At 36.1% G+C, this 20,814-nt stretch overlaps 1 protein-coding gene and 1 long non-coding RNA gene across 4 annotated transcripts in view; one reads left to right on the forward strand and one right to left on the reverse strand.

The window, feature by feature from the left end:
• Positions 1 to 20,814, forward strand: part of Stxbp6 (syntaxin binding protein 6) — a 249,728-nt gene that overhangs the window by 206,932 nt on the left and 21,982 nt on the right. The gene's annotated exons all lie outside the window — the stretch shown is intronic.
• LOC107147359 overlaps positions 464 to 20,814 on the reverse strand; it is a 36,032-nt gene continuing 15,681 nt past the window's right edge. The window contains exons 2-3 of the long non-coding RNA XR_001504133.2: positions 4,183 to 4,341; positions 464 to 840 (exon numbers count right to left, since the gene is read on the reverse strand). This is a non-coding gene — a long non-coding RNA (uncharacterized LOC107147359). The remainder of the gene's footprint in view (positions 841 to 4,182; positions 4,342 to 20,814) is intronic.

Raw genomic sequence — 20,814 nt, forward strand, 5'->3', positions numbered from 1 at the left:
TAGATTTTCAGAGTAGGGATGTTCAATCTGTACTCTGAACTACAGTAATCTTTGTAGGTATTAGCAGGTTCTGTGTCAGACCCACAAAGTAGGTTCTTGGCAAACCTTTTTTAGTTTTCCCAATAAGTGGTATAAATGAGATATAGGGAAAATGATTTATTCTTCAAGGCAAGCATAAATTGAAGCATATCCTGGCATTTTTCTTGAACTCCATGCCTAAACTCCCTGGCTAACTCAATCAACTACCTCTTCATCTTTTGCCTATTTTACATCTGGCCTCCTTCAATGAGTCCTCCTACTATTGTTTGAGACCCGATTATGGACATTCTCATTAATTTCACAAGCATTTACTTGGGTCTGCATGTCCAGCACAGAGTTATCTGTAGAAATCCAACTACAAAGTAGTACCTTCACCAATTTAATTAACCTTCCTTGGTGGATATTAGATGTAAACTGATATAAAATATTGCATAATGGCAAGGTAATGTCTGAGCTGCACCTTAAAAGATGGTTACCAGTTTCCAGACAGGCAGGGACAGGATGAAATAAGCTCTCTCTTATTCCAACAGTTAATCCAGACAGTTTTTATTTCAATGTTAGCTGTATTCAGAATTTGGAATGTAGCAGATTGTTTTTCCATGAAGCAGGCTATTTTGAAGTGCCATATATTTTCATCAGCAGCAAAGAGTATTTTACAAGCATTACCCTTGGTCTCGCAGCTCTTCAGATGATGGTGTAAAGCCCAGGCTTCTGAGCACTGTTAGAATTTCAGGGACACGGATGTCTCTGATGTCTCCTTCATCCCAGGCTGGCCCTCCTTTGCTCCTGCTAATTGGTATGCTAGAAAAGAAACCCAAATGGCTTTACTCTGGATTCCCCTAGGGAGTGCAGAATCTAAAGATTCAATCATAGTGTGACTTCACATTGTACTTTTCTTCCAAACAGTGCAAGATCATCCTTCAGTGAGGTGTGCATGCAAGTCACCTTGAGGATGCCTAGACCTGGGAAGTGTAAAGTGAGGTAGTGAATTATTTAAAACACACACACACACACACGCACACACACACACACAGTTAAGCTTTCTAATGAGCTATTTTTTCAAGTGATTGCTATGGTCATTCTTAATTCCAGTTTATTAATGTAGTGCTTTCAGGGAACCTATAACATGTGCCATAATTTCTGTATGTCTTCTTTTTGTTTTAATAGTTTAGTCTGTTAGTGAGTAGGCTCTATAGGACATGCGTGAATCTCATGCTCCAACTAGGAACATATTAAATGGATTGCTTATTCTTCAAGAATAAAATCATATGTAATTTTGCCCCTACTGCTCAAACTCATTATGCTCGTACATGCACAGTCCCATGCACATGAGGTTGTAATTCCCAGAAAGATTTAAGTTGTATTAAAGCTATCATATCATTGCTTGTGGGTGCCTGTGTATATACAGAGCAGCGGAGAGGCCAGGTTTCTTAGCCAGGCCCCTGTTGTGACAGAGCAATGAAATGTTTCTTCCATTTCTTTAAATCAAAAGGAATCCATGTCAGAGTTCTTCTATTAACTATTTTTGTTGCCCTTGAAAAAAATAGCAAAATAACAAACTTCAGTTATTTTCCACCTAGGTACAAATGAAGAAAATGATTCATAGGGAACTTGCTCTAAATCCCACAGCTATTAAGGGATAGAGATGGTGTTTCAGTCTAAATCCACCACTTATTACCCATCTATTTACTGGAAATCATGACTTCCAAGTTACCTTAATGGGCACAAGGCTTCTTTTCCTTAAATTGATTCAGCTCAGCAAAAAAGGATGTGACACCAAATTCAACAAATTCTTTGTTGAGAGTTGAATTAAAAATTGTTTGAAAGTTCACAAATGACATTTAATTATATTAATCACATACACACAGAAACTTAATATTCCCTCTTCCATAATTCCATCTTCCTCACTGCAGCCAATACATCTTTTCCTAGGTAACATAATTTCATTTAAGATTTGCCTTATAGGCTAGGGATATAGTTCAGTAGCAGAGGACTCTTCTACCTTGTACAATGCTCTGGGTTCAAACCCCAGCCCTAGGAAACAACAACAACTTATTAAATCCTTCCAGAGAGGAAAAAAATTAAAAATAAAAACCAAAAATAATACTAGAAATATTTACAATTAGAAAAGCCCGGTTTGGAGGAAAGTTTTTGTTTTTGTTAGGATCCCACCAGTATAACCATTGTATCAAACACAAGAATGTTTTTCATTGACATAATCATCTGCATTGACCAAGCACTTATTAGGAAGATGCTGTTCTAACAGAAACTATGAGGTGTTTTCAAATATGAATCTTTTATATATTTATTTTTTTCCATTTAGGATGACACTACTGGTCATATTTTTTGGTATGTAGGTACTTTTCCATATTTTCTGGTATATCCGTGCAATCCACCATCCCATGAAATGAATGAAAAGCAAGTGCTTTTATTTTTAGTGAGAAAATTGAAGTACCAAGGACTTCTTGCTTGGGTTTCATCCAATTTGGTGCATGATATAAATGACTGTTAACTAAGTAAAAATTGGGTCACAGATGTGTTTTTTCTTTTTCACTGCTTATTGGTGAGCTGTAAGCTACACTGAAATGCTTGCTGTGAAACAGCTGGTGGAGGGTAGCTCATCATCCTGATCCAGGAGTGACTCCATGCATCAAATGCTTTCAAATCATCCCTCTCCATCAAAATCTTAAGCCAAGCCAAGGCCAGCTACGTAAGGGTACTTCCACAGTATCATTTGTTGGCCTGACAAGGATTATGAACATATTCTGTCTATCCCATGGCTAAATAATCTGCAGTAGATGAAAGGCATTCCTGCTTTTAGAGTCAACAGGAGGACTTGTAGTGACAAGAGCCCAGAGTAATTCACTTATCTCTGCCTTTGATGATATCACTCATTAGCTCTGAGATTTTCTCTAAGCTGCTTACATTCCTCTCTTTCTCTCTGTTTTTCTGTATTGCGGGCAGTAGTATATAACCTTGAAAGGATGGAATGAGGACTAAAATAAATTTTAAAAGTACCAGTGTGTGCCTGAATATTCTATTTTTTTAAAGAACTGGAAATTGTAATATGCATATTCATAATATTACAGAATTTCTTCCAGAATATTTATCAAAAGCCTTTTCTTATGAAAGAAGCAAAAAAAGAAAGAAAGAAAAAATATAGTTTCTTTGTTCTATATGGGAATGAGCTGAACTGTGTTATATGCATCTCAGATATCTGGGATGCTGAGTTATTTGCCATGGTTGTGTAGAATGCTGAATGTGTTGCACTTTATGTTTGACATTTATAGAGAGCATATGTTACTGCTGACTTACCAAAACAACAGTGTTCAAAATATATCGAGTGACACTGTGCCAGAGTTCAGGACACATAATTCCAATCTCATAGTAGGAAAGAAAAAAACCTAAAGCATGTTTTCTGAACTTTACAAAAGAACAGATATATTCTTTTTCCACCATTATGTCTTCAGCCCAGAATATTTCCTTGAATCTAATTTGCATTCTACTGCCAAAAATGGAGAGACATGTGTCAAAAGTAAAATGGTTTAATATCATGAGACATGAAGTGGTTATTTCTGAAACAGATATAAAAGACATCCTTCATGATGTTCATACTTGTAGATTTACAGACAAATAGAATTTCTTAAAGAATTTGGAGACATAAATTTGCATTTTGGGGAGCAGGGTACCGGGCATTGAACCCAGGGGCACTTAACCACTGAGCCACATCCCCAACTCTTTTTTTTGTTTGTTTTATTTTGATACAGGATCTTGTTAAGTTTCATAGGACCTCACTAAGTTGCTGAGGCTGGCTTTGAGTTCAAGAGCGTCCTGCCTTAGCCTCCCAAGCCACTGGGATTATAGGTGTACACCACTGCACCTGGTGCTAACTAATTTTCTGTGGGAGAGCATTTTTAAAATTTACATTCATAATTTAGTAACAGAAAGTTTACTTTAACAGGATAAAAGTTAAAAGGAGGTAATCTCTGATAATAAAGTTTCCTTGAATTTGAACAGTTTCATGAAAAGCTTACTTCATTATCCTTACTTTTCTTATTTCACACAGACCAATGAGCACTGCCATCAGCTCACATTTAATAATTGTTGCTCTGCTGTAACATAAAAACTAAAACTGAAACTTACCTGGAATTTTAATGAAGAGAAGCTGTTCTAAAAGTGGTCATTTAGTGATATGGCAAAAGCATTCCCATCTCTGGATAAAACACTCTAAGAGCACATACTTTTTGGACAGCAGATCAGAACATAATCTTCAGGGTTGGAGGTCATAGTTCTATTTCTTACCTGAAGTAAAGGTAAGAAAGAAACTTGAACATAAGACCTGATAAACTCCACAGGGCCTGAGATTCCTAAACCTTTAGTGAAAGGGTGAATAAAGCAGTATTTTCCTCTTTTTTATTTCTGACCACTAAAGTAAGGCTAAATCACTAGATTTAGCATAAATAGTTGTTTGAAATTTGCATATTGGTGTAAATCTGAAGTTGGAGCCTTTTTAAAATTTGTAAAACCATATGTTCCCTACCCTTCCACCTGCAGTATGCCTTCTCAGGATTGGATTCATTGCAATAAGCAAGAGCATTAGGGCTGCCATATTTTGCTAATAAAAATGCAGGACATATGACATGGACATATTTATACAAAAAATAAAAGTTGCTAAAAGTAAAAGTTAAGTTATCCATAAATTATCCATTATCCATTGTTTTTCTGGAGTTCAAGTTTTACTTGATATATTTTTGTCTGGCAACCTTTGTGGGCATCCTGTCTTTCAGGTTATAGCCAGCCATTCCAAATGTGGAAAACAAAATAGGAGTACTGTTATTGTTATGTAGACAAATAAGCCTTATAATGTCCAAATAATTGTAAGAACCTTAAGAGAACTTCTGATGGGGATGTCAAGGGCATATGGGTCAATCATTCAAAGGTACAGGATTATCTTTAAAATAGAAATATGAGGCTGCTAAAGAAGAAATGTCCAGAAGAATATAGAGTATTTAATGTCTTACTGTGGCTATTCTACATAGGATAATGATATAAAGTGCAAATTTTAAGTAGTAGTAAGTATATGAATTCCTCTAAAGCATTTTTTAAAGGAATATCGCATTTCTGATTAAATTTTCATAAGGAAGCCAGTTCAATTCTGAGTTGTCTGAATATCTGGGTTGGTTTTAGGTGTTAGTTTACCATCAAGAACAATAAAAGGAATTTGCCATAGACTTTTGGGGACACTAGCAAAATAAAGACTTCCATTCATGGAAGGACAGTAAAAAGCCTACTATCTAAAGAACTTAAAGAATAAAGTCTAACAGGAAGCTGCTACTTAAAAAAAATGTGGCTTCCTCTCAGACTAATCTAATAGTTTTCTTGGAAACAAAATGATGGACCCCTGGGCTCCCTTGACCCACGGCTGGCCCATAGGTTCTGCTCCCCTCTCACTGTCAACAGGCACGGAATGTGGCTCTGGCTTGTTCAGCCAGTAGGTTTAGTTTTAGTTTGTCTTAGCTTTGTATGAGTATGGCACAGGTGAAGCCATGTCACTGCTGTATGTTCTGCAGAAGATTCAGTAGGTCATACCTATGAAATCACATTAAACATCAACAGTTTAACTGCAACACAGGTAGGAATGCAAGGAAGCAAGTATATCATTATATTGAAGTAAAAATACAAGTTTTAGCCTAAAGAAGTATCAGAACAAATCTTCATTGGCTTAGGGATTTATTTATCCAAATTTTGAGTGGTTCAGTTGTAAGATGGCAAATACATGTCCAAGTATGTATGGGGGTGAACTGCCTTTGAAACTCTGGGTGCTATTAATAGGAAAGCAACTGTTTGTTTTTTTTATTTATTTTAATTAGTAGTTCACCAAAAAGACAGCAGTAAGAAAGACTCGGACTATTTTTTTTAATTTTTTTTTTAGTTTAAATGAAGAAGCAGAAACTGGTTATTTATACTTTCTGAAATTCTAAATATAATTGTCATAATTATCCATAATTCTATTTCCTAAGGAAAAGGATTTTCAAGTAGAATCAGTATCTCCCCTTTTAAACCTAATTAAGAACGTTCTGGTGAGGTTTGACTTTATACCAAGGAGGATAAAGGGATATTCCATCATTCATGTACAGTATTGCACAGAGGTCCAACCTCCTTGTGGTTATTCCTCTTTATTATTATATATTCTTCCCTGTATCAATATGTTTTACTCTACCCCATGGTCCTTATTTTCACGGTTTGTTGATTTTATTGATCTTTCTCTCAGTTCCTATTATAAAAGGTTGAAACCTGGGGAGGGGGCAGGGGGTTGTTCCTCACAAGGTCAAAGTAGATTTACACATCTGTCATAAATGCCAAAGTTGCCCCATAGTTGGTTTCTAGGAATGTTAGATTTTTCTTTGGAAAGCGGAGGACCAAGTTAAGGGAATAAACATTTTTTTTTTTTTTTGCAATTGTAAGAAAGTTTTATGGTACCAGTATACTATTCTCATATGTTTCCTTTCAACAGTTGACTTTCAAACTTGAACAAGTTAGACTTTATGATATATTTTTTTAAATTTTACATTATTTAAAAGTAAATACTCCTCTCAGAATTGGTATATACTTTAAGTTTACTATCCACAGTAGAGTTACTTTTGTGGCTCTCTCTCTTAATTTCCTATTGCTGCTATAAGAAATTACCACAAATTTAGTAGCCTCAAATAACACAAATTTTTTATCTTTTAGATCTTGGGTTGGAAATTTAAAGTGGGTCAGGAGGGCTGAATTCCTTCTGAAGGCCCTAAGGAAGAATTTCCTTCCTACATTCTGGAAGTTGCTTGTAATCCTTGGCTCATGGTCCCTTCCTACATTTTCAAAGTCTCCAGTGTAGTCAAATCTCTCTCCTGGTATCTGGCATTCCTGCCTCTCTCTTAAAAGGACCCTTGGGTTTATGTTGGGTTCACCCAGATAATTCAGTGTAATCTTCCTATCTGAAGGTCCTTAACTTAGTCGCCTCTAAGAGTCCCTTTTACCATTCACACATTCCAAGGACTAAGGCAAGGACATGTTTGGGAAGCCATTATTCTACCTATCATGCCATTGTCCTAAAAGCTTTATTATACACTGTCAAAGTACAAAATTGCAACAATTTAAAAACATTTTTAATTCTAGAGTCAGGCAATACTTCATTCCAGAGTAGATTAAGTGTTCCAATGAGTGTAACAGAAGAGGTTGGTTTTACAGACAGAGAAGGGCTGGGAAAAGGCAAAAACTAAATGACAAAAAGAGGATTGGTTATTTCAAAGTCACTTTCCTTGTAAAGCTGATACAGGGAGACAGACCAATATAAAAATAACTTACTGGTTAACATCAAATTATGTCAGGTTACTTTTTTTAAGGATTAAAGCAGAGGGAACTTCATTGTCATACTAACTGGTCTGTTTGTGAAATTTGACTCTCATTTTCCTAATTTCTTTGAAAGTCTTGATAACTTAATTTTGGTTTGGTGATATGAAACTTCACCGTTGGTGACTCTATTTTAGTCTGGTCATTGGAGCTTAGTCCAAAACAATGGCCTCCTATATCTTTAATGTAACATACCATTGTATAATACTGTCCTACTCTTAATGTTTATGTTTAATTATTCTTATTTTACTTCATATAACAGTATATTTTGTAATACATACGATATATCTTATGGAAAAAAATATATTAAAAGGAATAAGATATACTTTTATTTACCTACTATGGACTTGTGCTAATCTGTTATAATTTAAGACATTTAAATTTAGAAGCACCTATACTTTCTATGAAGATCCAGTACTTAAATGGCAAAAATTGCCAGGTTCTAGAATGGCAAGAATTTTCTTATTTTACCAGCTGCTATATTTGAACATTGAACATTCTCTTTAGATAAATAATTTATTTTTATTTTTCATTGCTAATTATACAAGTTCATTACAGGAGTTGGTGGTAGAACACTCAGCTAGCATGTGTGAGATCCTGGATTCAATCCTCAACTCAAAACGCAAACAAAAAAAAAGTTAATATTCTTGGTGGTTTATTGGGTTGAACTGTATTCAAATTCCAAGTTCTTTACACATGTCTAGGAAGTCTTAAGGTACTCGATATTTAAAGCTTTTGATGAGGAAGGTATTATAGGCCATTTTCTTGTGTTAAAAATCACCCTTTTCCTTGACATGTCCCTTCCCTGACTGCTCAGAAAAATTGTCACAAGGCTTTACTTGTAAGTAACTTGGTGGGGTTCCTTGTGAGAGACTGAAACTTTCTTTTTTAACTTTGATATAAAACATCAAGATTAAGTTTATTTAACACATAATCTCTAAAAGATGAATTCTTATTAGCTGGTTAGATTTATCTCTTTAATTCAGCCTACATTTAAACACGATTATACATAAGCACCTGAAGTGCAGTGACCACATTAATTCAGCAGTTTTCAGTATTGCTTAGGTATGTAATCACTTCACTGTGGTGGTGCTTTACTACTATTAAGATCTGTTTCTACTCACAGAACACTTCTGACACCAAATTGTAGGTTTTTTACACCAAGCAATGATCCAGTTCTCTATAGACATCAACTGGATGTCCTATAATTCTGACACTACCCAGACTTAGTGTAGAATCTACAGGTTAAGCCTTTGGTCCCCAAATGTTCCCCCACTCCCTGCATTCCGATGCCAACCACAGGTAGCCAGTCCCTAGGTTACTCACACTTCTGTTGACACTAATTGGGAGGTCGGTCGCATGACTTTTTCCTCAGGTTTGGTCATTGGTTTTAACAGCTCACAGAACCCACTTACATTTTCCCATTTATTTTATGTTTAAAAGAGTATGAATGAGTAGCCAGATGATGACATACATAGCACAAGGTATGGAAGGGCCCTGCTCACAAGCGCTTTTGTCCCCAAGTAATTTGGGGTATGTCACCCTCCTGGCATAGATACTCACCAGCTCTGAGGCTATGCAAACGCCATCATTTAAGGGTTTGTACTGAGGTCTCATTACATAAGCACCGTTGATTAAATAATTGGCCATTGGTGATTAGCTCATCTCTAGTCCCTCTGTCTTTCCTGGAGGTCAGGAGTCAGAGTTCTGAAAGTTCCCACCCTCTAATCATTTGGTTGGTTCCTCTGGCAACCAGCCCCCCTCCTCCAACAGTCATATGATTAGGATAAACTCACATGTGATTGAAAGGGACTTATTATAAATAATGAAAGGTACTCCTCTCTCCCTGTTGCTTAGAAAATTCCAGGGCTTAAGAGGTCTGTGTGAGGAACTGAGGACAGTGAACTAGTATTTATTCTTCCATGTCACATATTATTTCTTAAATATTCTCTTCCTAATGGAATAAGATATGCTGTCATTAATAGGAAAGAGACTTTGAATACACAGATCTGGGTTTGAATTTCTGTTCTATAACAGGTCTATGGATGAGTTACTAAGACTCTAAATTTGACTTCCTCTTTTTAAAAGGAATGCTAATGCTCATGATAGGATTTTGGTAAGGATTAAGCAAGATGATAAGTGAAACATGTAGCATGTTACATAGGGGGTACTATGGATCACAGCAAGCACTCATTGGAAGCTGTTATAATTAATGTTTTCTTTCAATCCTATCTTCTGTTCTTGTCCTGCCTTCCCTTCTGTTCATGGAAATTAGCATGACATCTGATTGCCAGTCAAACACAGTAGGATGTAAAGATAGAGAAGCAGAACTGTCAAAGCATACTATGTGTCAGATATAGTACAAGTCATATATATTTGAATTTTTCATATCTTTCAAGAAAAATTCCCGTGAGTAATGTTAACACTGATGGTTTTCAGATAGAATTCCTACTATATACCATACAATTTCTTTTAGTTCACATTAACTCCTAAAAGTAGTTATTATTATTCCCATTTTATGGATGAAGAAATTGAGCCTCCAAAAGGTTTGTAACTACCTACAGACACACAGATAATAAAGAGCAATGGAGACTTGAATCCAAGTTTGTCTCTAAAATCTATTCTTTCATTCATCCCCATTAGAGCTTTAGTCAGCTTTTTCATCACTGTGACCAAAAGTCTTGACAGGAACAATTTTAGAGGAGGAAAAATTTATTTAGGGTTCACAGTTTCAAAGGTCTGTAGTTAGCCAGATCCGTTGCTCTGAACCCAAGGTAAGGTAGAACATGACAGAGGAAAGAAGATCAGGCCATGGCAATTGGGAAGCAGAGAGAGAGCTCAAATGACCCACCTCCTCTAGCCACACCCTACCTGCCTACAGTTACCACCCAGTCAATCCCTCTCAGGCGATCAATGCACTGATTAGGTTAAGACTCCTTACCCTATCATTTAACCTCTAAACTTTCTGCATTGTTTCACACATGAGCTTTTGGGAGATACCCAATGTCTAAACCATAACAGAAAATAAGCAGTTATCATTAACCCATGTTTTTGTCTAAAAGTTTCAAGTGTTCCTCCAACAGAATTGCATTCTATTCTTAGTATTATTTTTGTCAATAAGTATTATTCTTTGACATTGGGCAATGTCTTCTTGGTATAACATTTGAGTTACTGATACACTGCTATATTATTATGAAATCATTTTCCAATTCCATTCTTGACTGGTAAATTCACTTTTCTAATGCTGCTTTACTTTTGCCCCTAGAAACACATATTTGAAACTATACTATAATTCAAAAGGAAAATACAATTTGATTTACTGAAATTTGATATATACACGGATTTTCAGGAATACATATATTAAGGGTGGCACACTTATATTCCTCAATTCTTGTAGGTAATAAACATTGATAGGCCAGCAACATGCATGGGTAATTACTAGGTAAAGCAGCCTTTTGAAATGAATATAAATCATCTTTCAGGAAATAAAAGATATGGATTAATATGATAAATCTTTCTTCTATTGTTATTAAGAAAATAATCTAAAATTATGACTCCCATCTTTTGGGCCTATTCTATATCTCAGCAGCATCAATTTAAAGCTAACTAAATGCATGGACAGATAGTTGGATTTCTTTCTGATTAAAATTGGGTAAGGGGCAAAGGGTATAACTCAGTGGAGTATGTGCTTAGCATGAGTAGTGTGCTAGATTCAGTCCCTCAGCACAAAACAAACAAAAAAGCATTAAGATTAGGTAAAACTGCAGAAGCTTTAAGCTGTAATGCAGATAACAACAGATAGGACTACTGAATTGCTTCTGTTTCTTAGCCTTTTTCTTTTTATTTCCTATTAAGAAAAATAAATTAAAATTTATCACTTGGGGCCATCTACCTCCAGTGAATTAAGAGAATTTATCAGTGAAACATAATCAGCCTTTTCTTTATTTGTTGATGAAAACAAAGGGAAAATAAAAAATATTACTGCTGAACAATGTAGAATATTTAGATTGTTATAGTGATGAAAATGCATGTTTTAGAAATTGACTATTAGAGCAGCTTGGCATTATAAATTTTTATTTTGAGGATCTTTCATGCAAAATTAAGAAAATCAAAAAGCAGTAGACACTTTTAGCAAAAAGAAATAAGTATGCCCATAAGCCAGAAACATAACAGAATCATAAAGCAGTTGGTTAGTAAGAATGAAGCTTGATCATCTGCTGAGCTACAATAAAGACTAAGAGTGTCCCATGCAAAACAGGAGACAGGAGCCAGACACCCTGCTTGGAACCACATTTTCTGAGCCCCGCAAAATATACCTCAATATGCTATGACCAGCTGCTCCCTGGAGCAGTGGCTTATAAGAATCTGCATTCCAGGGAGGCCAGAGATAGTAGACATAGTCTCCCACCAAAAACCTGGATCCACTGGCCACTCTAACTCATCTAGAATATCACCCAGGAAAAGAGCCTTAGATCAACACTTTCAGTCCAGGGGCCAGTACAGGAAGTAGTGATCAACTATTCCATAGGGAGAATGGACCAATGTCACTGTGTTCTACACAATGATGGATCAGATAACCGCATGGAGGTGTGAGCTGGCTGAGAAATTAAAAGTCTGAAATAATAAGAAGTAAAATACAAAAGATACAGAAAATAGTTTTATATTGGGAGCCTGGGTGGGGGGTGTTTTGGACCTGATGGGTCCAATCTCTAACAAAGAGTGAGGCTCCATGTGCTTTATTTATAGGAAAGCAGATCAAAGCGATTTATTGTCAGAAAGGGTTCTTCAAGGTAAACAAAGTGGGCAAGAACAGGCTAATTGGGGCTCATCTATTTGCGTGATCTCTTCTTGCTCTGGACAGCTGGCACCTCAAGGCTGTTGAGCGTGCCCATATTTCTTTTACCCCAGGAAAGCAGGCATCTGAAATCAAAGTTATCCGACCCATTAATTCCATGCCAGGCATGGAATCTGCCCCATTCACAGCGGCCACCTGCAAATGGCATGTCTTTCAGCACCATAATATTGAGAGATACCCAAAAGGGCAGTCTAACTGTCCATGGCTGTGGAGTTCAAAGCAATGATTCATTTGTCGCTCCCTACAGGCCAAGTCATTGAGGAAAAGAGGAAAATAATTAAAATCTCAAGAAGAATGTGTGCAACAAAAATCTGTAGTAGATGAGAAAGCCACTAGAAAGAATAATTGCAAATTGAATTCACCCCAAATGAAATGGTGCAGAGGGAGCAGAGAAATAGAAAATGACCTTAAGTATATTTAGGATACTCAAAAGATAAAGGAACCGGGGTTTGGTGGTACAGACCTGTAATCCCAGGAGCTGGAGAGACTGAGGGAGGAGGATCACAAGTTCAAGGTCAGCCTCAATAACTTAGTAAGTCCATAAGCAACTTAGATCCTGTCTTAAAATAAAAAATAGAAAGGGCTGGAGCTGGAGCTCAGTGGCAAAGCACCTCTGGATTTAATCCTCAGTACCCCAAAAAAATTTAAATTAAAAAAAAATGAAGGAATTGGGGGAAAGCAGTAAGATTTTATAAAACAAAAGCAAATGAAAAGATGAGGTAGTAGGGGAGAAAATAGTTCTGAAAATGAAAAATTGTTTTTTTTAATTGTAGGTGGACACAATACTTTTATTTTTATTTATTTGTTTTTATTTGGTGCTGAGGATCAAACCCAGTGTCTCACACTTGCTAGGCAAGTGCTCTACCACTGAACTACAACCCCAGCCCCCCAAAATAGTTTTTTTGATATATACTCATTTGATAGAGTAAACTCTATATACTTTGACTATATACATAATCAAAGATATAATTAATGAATTGAAAGATAATAATGAGAAATTTACCCATAATATAGTCCAGAGCAATGAAGAATGCATTTGTACATAGACAATAGAATGAGAGGCTCTACCATTCAATCATAGGAGTTTCTGAAGAAGAGGTTAAAAGCGGGTAGAAAAACAATATTCCAAAATACAATGGCTAAAACCTTTCCAGAATTGAAGGTTCAGAGTAAGGGTAGCACCAAATATCACACTTGAAAATAAAACAGAGTTTTACCTAGTTCTCTAGATAAAGCAGGAAAACATTCAGAACAGAGGAAAAATCTTACTGCTAAAAATGAAGGACAGTTTTCCTAAAATAGTAGGACAAACTGCTTACTTGTCATCATCAACAAGAGATGCCAAAAGTCAACATATTAATATCATACAATCAAAGATTGATTGTTAACTACCTCCAGACCCTTGTGGAAGGAAATCCTTGTTGATGTATTTCAACATGAAGCAAAATGAACCCAAAGGGCAGCAGTAGTATGTAAGAAACAACAATGATCACAAATACAGTAAAAATACAATGCCAAACTTAATTGCTTAATGATTATTTAAAAGTTATTTTGGATGTTTTCTTAAAATAACTGGAGATAAAGTTATAGGCAGAAGTAATAAAGAAGAAATGCTGTATGCTTAGTAAGTAGTTAATCCACACTAATGTCTTTTTCAAGAAGCATAGTTACTGAGTGAATTGTACTTTGATAGAAGAAAAAAATGCCAGTGACATTTGTTAGATTTCTGGCTTTAAAATGAAAGAATAAAAAAAGGATTTTCCCTTCTTTTCTTGAATATACCCAAAATCAACTAGTAGGAGAATATATGAATACAAATTCTATCTCTAAACAAAAGAATAGCTGTCTCTAATTATAGACTCCTATATTTGGGAAAGACTGATAAACTTGGAAAAGGTCAGAGTGGACCCTAGGAAAGAACGACCAAAGCTATGGTCTCAGACAAAGCCAAAAGCCTGCAGGATGAAATGGTCCAAAATGTGTGCCAGTAACACCTTCTTTGGAAAAATGGAGCAGATGCCTGGAAAGCTGTGGGAGTTTGATGGACCCAGAATGGTCTGATGCCTTGATAAACAAGAAAAGAAGGGCTGAATGTAGACTCAAAGCCAAAGCCATGTTTGCAGGTATCAGTCTGTTAATGGGGCAAGGTGGAAGGAAAAAACTCAGTTCCCAGCCTTCCTGTAGTATAGATCCCTTTTGGGCAAGTAAAGTCTCAAGAGGCTTCTGTAACAAATACAACCCTGCATGATAAGGAGAATAATAACCCCTACCTGCCAGCCTAGAATGTGGTCTTCCTTCCCTGGTGATGTGAACTGGAAAGTGATCACCTTATTCTCAAGTGAATAGTAACCCCAATAGAACCAGCCTTGGTAGTTCCATATTTACTAAGTGTATGTCCTTGGGCAACTTTTAAGCTTCTGAATATAGTTTCTGTTTTTGTAAAATAGGATAATAGTGCTTCCCATATAGAGACATGGTTAGGACAAAATAATATATGTAAAACACCAAGCATGCTCCCCATTACATTGTAAGTATCAGTAAATATTCCCTGATCAACAAAGAAAGAATGCCTATGTTCAGATCCCACCTCTTTCACCTACTAGTCTTATGATCCCAGTCAAATTATTTATCTGGTTCTCAGGTTTCCCATTTGTAAAGTAGTATCTACCTGACAAAATTTTTATTTCTGTTTTATTTTGGTACCAGGGATTAAACCCAGGGCACTCTACCACCAACCTATATTCCAGTCCTTTACATTCTTTATTTTGAGATGGGGCCTCACTAAATTGCTGAGACTGGCCTTGAACTTATGATCCTCCTGCCTCAACCTCCTGAATCACTGAAATTATAGGTGTGAGCCACCGTGTCCAACAAGTTAATTCTTAAAGACCACTTTGAACAGTGCCTTGAGAGGAGTAAATATTCATTATGTCTTAGCTATTAGTGCTTTTATTTTTCAAGAATGACAAGTTGTGCCACAGATATGGTTACCGTACTTATTAGATTTTTAGGGACCATTACCTTCTCAGGAGATGTGATACTTTAAACATAAAACCAAACATTGACCAGATTTTTCCCCCATCAGGCATAGGATATATTGCCCTACTTCTTAGTCATGTATTCTAAATTCTGGTTTAGAGAATACACTATATCTGTAGATAATGATCCAAATTCTCTTTCAACCATGGTTAATTGTTTTTTTAAGCTAGATTAACATCGTTGGTTGTATAGATTGTTTACATGCCAGCCAGTTGTGATAACTTATAAATTGGGATCTTAGAACAGAGTTCCACAGACTGCTGTGGGCCAAATCCAACCTGTTTTTATACATAAAGTTTTATTGGAACCCATCTTTTACATATTGTCTGTGACCCCCTTCATGCTGCAATGGCAATGGCACCAGACACACTGTGGCACCAAAAGCCCAAAACATTTACTCTTTGGCCTTGTACAGAAGTTTGCTGACTTCTACCCTAAAAACTTCCAAATAGGCCTTTAGTCAGAAACAACATTTTATGGATACATTTAATAAAATGTTTAGTGTACTTTGGAAAAGTAAAGGATAACAAAATTAGAAAGAAATTGGTAGTTATATGGTTCCAGTACCCTGTGATGTTTTTGTAATTATATAAAAGCTATTAACCTACAAGAAGATAGTGTGGAATTCCGCTCCTTTCTTAGTGTGGGAAATGTCAGATTTAGGACTGCTTGCTGCTGATCTTTTTGTTAAGGGATGCTGTCAAGGCCAATATGTCTAAAATTAGAGAACAGAGCAGAAGGAGGGCAGACAGGGACAGACAATGCAACTTTCACTCATAATCACAGAGCTCAGCTCCCTGTGGATTTGCCTGGCCAGGTTCCCAGTTGAAAGGGGAGATCTTTGTAATGTTTTTAGTCTTCATTTTCCAGGCCTATTGGATTGTGGATGGTATGAGCTTTTTCTTGTCTTTTCTTTTTTAATGGCCATACTTTGTTGTTTCTTTTCTCATTTTCTGTTTTTTTTTTTTTTTTTAACTTGATCGACTTTTTAATCTCAGCCTAGAAAACACCACTGTTGAAATCTATTGGGAATGTTTAAATCAGTAAAAAGAAGCAGGAATTAAATACACGAGGGTGGTTGAGTTATCCACACATGTAGGTGTCTATGCTCAAATTTGCTTACTTCCCATTTGGTACATTTCTAGAAGGAATTATACAGTAGGTACTTAGTAAGACAGGGAAGAGCCCTTAACATATTGGCCATTTTTAAAAATGTCCACCTTTCCTTCAATTCCACCACTATAGACCACAAACTTGTTGATGCTCACTCACAACCAGAGAAACTCTCAGAAACAAGTCATATCTTTAATCAGATTTCAACAAAAAGGAAAAGATGCTTTTTGGCTGCCAAATCACTAGAGATCATTAGTTGTTGTTTCTTTCTAGTTACTATTTCTAGCCACCCGCAGCTCAGGTGGGCATCTCTAACACTTACCCTCCCCAAAGATAATTCAGTCTTTCTGGCAGACTCACCTTATAGGGGAGAGTCAAAGGTAAAGGTACTTATATACAGCTAGTCATATTAAGGCCCTATCCAGACCTCTTGGATTAATGGCAGAATTGTAAGCCTTACATATTTGTCTCCTTGCTTATTCTTAATCTTATAAAGATCAGTTCTGTCCTAGCCTTGATGAAAGGAGCACAGGACCCTGCTCACATGATCCCCCCCGCCCCAATCCACTACCCGCAAAGCAACAGAACAACACTTTGCTGGCTTGTCACAAAAGTTCACAGGAAGAATGTAACACATGATTATGAGACTTGAGAGTATAGTTAGGTGGCAATAAGATTTCAGATTTTAAGTGATGAATATGCATCTACTCATGTACTGAGGCAGAGAAAGATGCCACTACCATCTTATCAGGGTATGAATTTGCATATTTTGATAGAAATAACTGGTGGACACTCAAGTGCCTAGTTTTCAGACCACTTTTATCTTTGAAAGTACTTAATTTTCATGTTTTACAGTGCTCAGAAACTTGTCCTACTTTCTTTCATCTTCCCTGTTGTTTCACCCTTGTTTTAGATCATTTGTGTCGAGTTACATTTATTCAAAATAAGCAAAGCATTCAATTACCTAAAAGAAACGGGACTAGAAAAAATTGTAGTGCCATATATACCCTGTAACCTCTAATAATTATGTCTGGATCAGCTAACATACGAATTAAAATATGCATGTTCTTGATGTCTTCTAGTCCACAAAAGGAAATGATTACTACATTTGTCAAACTAATGCCAATATGATGATATGTTAAAACGTTCAGCTTGCAGCTGCAAGTTAGTAAGCCATCTAAGGTAAGGCCTTAATTATAGCTCTATCCTGCCGCAGAAATGCTTAATTAGACTTGTGTGAGATTTTACTTGAAGCAAGACTTTTTTCCCAAAGACTTAAGGAATTAAGAAAAAGAGTTTATTTTCCCATTCATCTTCTTTTCTTCTTTTTTTGACCTTTAGGCATCCTTCCACCCTGCTTTCTTCCTGTTACAAGAATTAACCATTTAGTCCAGCAATTTACTAGTCTTGTCCACCTTTTTCACCTGTTATTGGTTTTTACTTCTAAATTGTGAATTTCCAAATGTTATTTATCTTTAGTATTTAGACTAGGTCTTGAATGCAAAATAAATACTTTTTACTTACAAAGTTCCTTTCTACCCTAAAGTGAATAGTACCAGTTTTAAAGACATTTTACCAGTCATCTTGTTAAAAATCATCAAGTATCAAAGTACATGACTTTATGCATATATTTATAGGTATGTTATTGCTTGTGACAAGCATGTTGGTGCTGGCTCTCTGGAGTGGCAGTGAGAAGAGCTACTGATTCCTTTCACCTCTGTGCTATTTCAAAAGCCATGATGACTGCAATGTATTGTCACACTTGTGTGATACAATGTCATTTTACCTTATTGCCATGCTGTTCTTTAAGTTTACCTATCGATACGTTTTTAATAAGAAAGGAAATGGAAATGTGTCTGTAGCCAGACTGTGCAAGAGAGAAAATGGCATTATGAATGTTGTTACTAGAGTTGCTATGGCTAAAAATTCAAAGCAGAAAGTGGCATATTTATATTAATATATTAATCTGTGAAGTCTGTATTTTTATTTTACTTATATTTTGTCATGCTGGGGATTGAACCCAGAGCATCATGCATGCTAGACAAGGACTACATTCTCAGCACAATATTTTTATATTTAAACCATAAATATGATTTACTAATGCTTGTTTGTAATAGCACCTACTTTTTTGTCCTTAAAGAGATGAAGGAAAACTTTCCAAAAACTAGATTATCTGTGTTTATTTTTATCCTAGGTGGTTTAAAAATATTTAAGTAACTAACTTCATCACTATGTGCTTAAAGTATGCATTTATCAATTTCACTCCTCCTGTTCCCATATACAGAAATAATATCATTGACTCAATTTGTTTTAGGTAAATAAAATATTTTCAAGAGAGTCTTCTAAACCTGGTTACTCTCTCCAGAGTATGTTGAAATTGGGAATATTGCCCCTTTTATTGGTCAGAACAACATTCAGTAATGTTGCAATAACAACAATAACAATCATATCTTACAATCTCAGTGGCTTAACATATACAATGTTATTTTCACTCCAACAAGGCCTGTGACTTCAGTATTTCTCTAGGCAACTTCTTAGTTGTGACCCAAGGGTTCAGTTTACTCCTGTCTTTAGCATTCCATCATCTCTACATGAAGTGCATTCCAAAGTCAAATTTCCAGGGGAAAGAGCTGGAGGGCTGCCTATGGGCTGGCTGCCTCAGCCCAGAAGTGATGTTGTGCTGCTTCTTACAACCCACTGGCCATCTTACCCATCAAACTACAAGGAAGGCAAGAAAATACAGACTTTAAAATATATATTCAGGAAGAAGAAAAATGAGACACAATTCTGTGGACACCTAGCATTATTTCTGCCAAATCTTTTATGCATAGCAGAGGAAAACTTCAAAAAGCATTTTTTTAATTCTTAATTTCAAATCAAGTAATGTGAATTGTTCTTATAGTAAGACTCTGCTTTTCTTCCTTTAAAAAGCCATGATCCATTCTCTGCCAACAAGCCCTTCTCCCTCACTGTCTCTTAAAACTCTGCATTTTCCTTCCCATCTTTTCCATTATAGTTCAGGCCCTTCACATCTTTTCCTTGAATATCTGCTATACTGGTCATCTCACTTCCTCTCGTTATTCTAACCACACCCCAGACAGATCATCATCTCTTCAACCCTGAATGGTCTCTCTATCTTGAAAATTCCAAGGAGCATTAGTGGCCATATACTTAAGTGTTGTGTTGAGAGTCATATACCTTCAAAGTATGAGGATTCTTCATTCCTCAGGATGTAAGAATTTTTCTCACAAGGATTATAAATGGCTTGAAAACCAATGGATGAAATATGAAATATTTTTAAATTGTGAGAAAACTTTCTTTTAGATGTGATTCTATTATAATTTTTTTTAAATTTATTGTGATACTGGGGATTGAACCCAGTGGTGCTCTGCCATTGAGCTATATCCCTAGTTTTTTCTACTTTAAGACAGGGTTTCACTAGTTGACCAATCTGCTCAAACTTGTGATCCTCCTGCCTCAACCTTCCGAGTAGCTGGGTTTATAAGCATGTGCCACCACACCCAGTTGATTCTGTTCACATTTTAACCTTTATGGCTAGGGATGGGATATACTAAAAGTTCAGTCTTCTAAACTGAGTTTTCAATGCTTAATTCTTTTTTTTTTAAAGTGTGGTATTTATACAGAAGAGGTGCGAAAAATATGCCTTCAGTTCATTTTCTAAATGGAATAAACACAGGAAGAAGTAAAATCTGTTTTGGTTTTCGCTCACTTGGGATGTCATCTTTTTCCCATCAGAACCACAATGACGATTTTGGAAACAGTACTGTTTCTATTGAAAATAATTTTTCCATATTCATCAAATATCCTGAACTTGATATATTTTACATGTGATTATATCTTTAACAGAATAAGAAAATCCCTAACAATTTAGAAAAATGAAATCAAATTGCAGTTTTATTTTTCCACATCTAAAAGATGAGCTTTTCCATGTACTAATTAGAATAGTATAGTCCAAAACAAACATCAAGGAAAATAAGGATTTAGATATAAATAGTAACCTCATCACATCTTTATAAAATCAGAATGTCTTCCATTCCTTTTAAATGTACTTTCTACCATCAAGTATCTGTTGAACATCTGTGATAGACATTATGTCTGGAGATGCCAAAAAATGAAGGGGCGACCCCTATGTTCAAGAGGCTCCTAGTTTGAAGAGGTACATAAATAAGTAGATCAACAGTTGGGTGCCTTGTAATAAATGTAAAGGGTACCATAGGAGCACAGAGTGCCTCTCACCCTCAGGGAAGCAGATGCCTAGAAGAGCTGTGACTGAGGTGAGCAAGCTGATGCAAAGGAACTCCACCGTGCGACAAGCACGCTGACTTCATACAAGAGGTTGGAAGCATAGAAGTTAA

The sequence above is a fragment of the Marmota marmota genome, unplaced genomic scaffold, assembly GCF_001458135.2.
Source record: "Marmota marmota marmota unplaced genomic scaffold, marMar, whole genome shotgun sequence".
Classification (NCBI taxonomy): Eukaryota; Metazoa; Chordata; class Mammalia; order Rodentia; family Sciuridae; genus Marmota; species Marmota marmota.